Source organism: Octopus bimaculoides, chromosome 2 (genome assembly GCF_001194135.2).
Source record: "Octopus bimaculoides isolate UCB-OBI-ISO-001 chromosome 2, ASM119413v2, whole genome shotgun sequence".
In the NCBI taxonomy this organism is placed as follows: Eukaryota; Metazoa; Mollusca; class Cephalopoda; order Octopoda; family Octopodidae; genus Octopus; species Octopus bimaculoides.
In genome coordinates this window covers 41,258,510-41,260,242 of record NC_068982.1, presented here as the reverse complement: position 1 = coordinate 41,260,242, position 1,733 = coordinate 41,258,510, and positions in this window count along the sequence as shown.

Sequence of the window (1,733 nt, the reverse complement as noted above, 5' to 3'; positions counted from 1 at the left end):
CAGCAAAAGAGACAGATAGAATAAGTACCAGACTTACAAAAATAAGTACAGAAGACGATGCATTTGACTAAAATTCTTCAAGGTGGTGCCCCAGCATGGCCACAGACTAATGACTGAAACGAGCAAAAGCAAAAGATAAAAAGAATTTTTGTAGAATGTATATAAAGGGAAACTGTTTCAGAGATATGATTGTTTAAACAATAAGAAACTGAAATAAGAAAGATATTACTCCCTCTCCCCCAACACCTTAACCCCTCCTCTCTTAATCTATTTTCACTTCTTTTTCTCCACTTTCAGGCTTACTTAAAACTTTGGTTCTCTCTGCTTTCCCTTTTCTGTTCTTTGTTTTATTTAGTTTACACACCCACTTTTCACTGGCTTCTTCCCCGCCTTACATCACTTCTTGATTTCATTCCTTTCTTTGTTTGCAGTCAAATGAAGGATGAAAACCTAAACTAATGAGATTCTTCACTCCTTAACAGCAAATGAATTTAGCAAACTTTTTTACAAACTCATTTTTGAAAACACTGTTGCTGTTGCAGACTACTGCCATTATCTTTATGTGTGTGTATGTATGTGTGTGTGTGAGAGAAAGAGAAAGAGAGAGAGGTGTGTGTGTGTACATTTGTGAGTGTTTGTCTCTGCATGTTTTCACTTTGTTGTTTAAGCCACTGTGCAATTGTTTATGCCTCCTATAAACAATCTGTCCTGTAGCTCAGTGGCTTTGTTAGTTTCATATGAAGACCATTGGAATAAAAATACCTTATCTTTTACTTGTTTCAGCTGTTGGACTGCCGCCATGCTGGGGCACCACCTTGAAGAATTTTAATCAAACAAATTGACTTCAATACCTATTTTCTAAAGCCTGGTACTTATTCTATTGGTCTCGTTTGCGTTTTAGTCAAAGCTGGGGCACTGCCTCGAAGAATTTTTAGTCAAACGAATCAACTCCAGTACTTGCTCTTTAAGTACTTTTGTGTTTTAGTCAAAGCTGAAACCATGTGTGTAGGAAGCAAACTTCTTACCATTATCACATATCTGTGCCTATGTGTATGTACTTCCACAGTGGGCTTCCACACAGTTTCTGTCTATCAAATTCACTCATAAGGCAGTGGTCAGCCTGGGGCTATGGTACAAGACACTTACCCAAAGTACTGTGTAGGCATCCAGCCAAAGAACACTAACTCAATACATCTTGTCTAACTCATGAGAGCATAAAAATGATGATGAGAATGAAGTGTCTGAGAATGACTTCAGAGAGTGATAAGTTGAGAGAAAATTTTCCTCATTGGATAGAAGTTTATTTCAAATGATGAAGGCACAGTTACTATTGCAGTGGAAGACAATGTGACATGGAAGTGCTATTATGAGAAGCTGCTGAATATGGAGAAAACATGGGATAAGGAATGAATACCTCATTCTGACCTTACAGAGGGTCCAGCAATTCAAGTCGATAGTAGTTTGGTAGATAAAGTGAATAAGGACATAAAGTGAGAGAAAGCTACTGGACCATCAGTAGAGATTCTCAAAATATCTGGTGAAGTAGGATTACCGCTCGGATACTTAATCAAGTAATAGAGGAAGGTGTCATATCCAATGATTGGCCTAATTGTGAGAATCGTAGCAGAGTTGATCTGAAATAGTAAACCTACATATATGCATATATGTGTGTGTATATATATATATATATATATATATATATGTACATATATGCATGTGTGTATATATATATA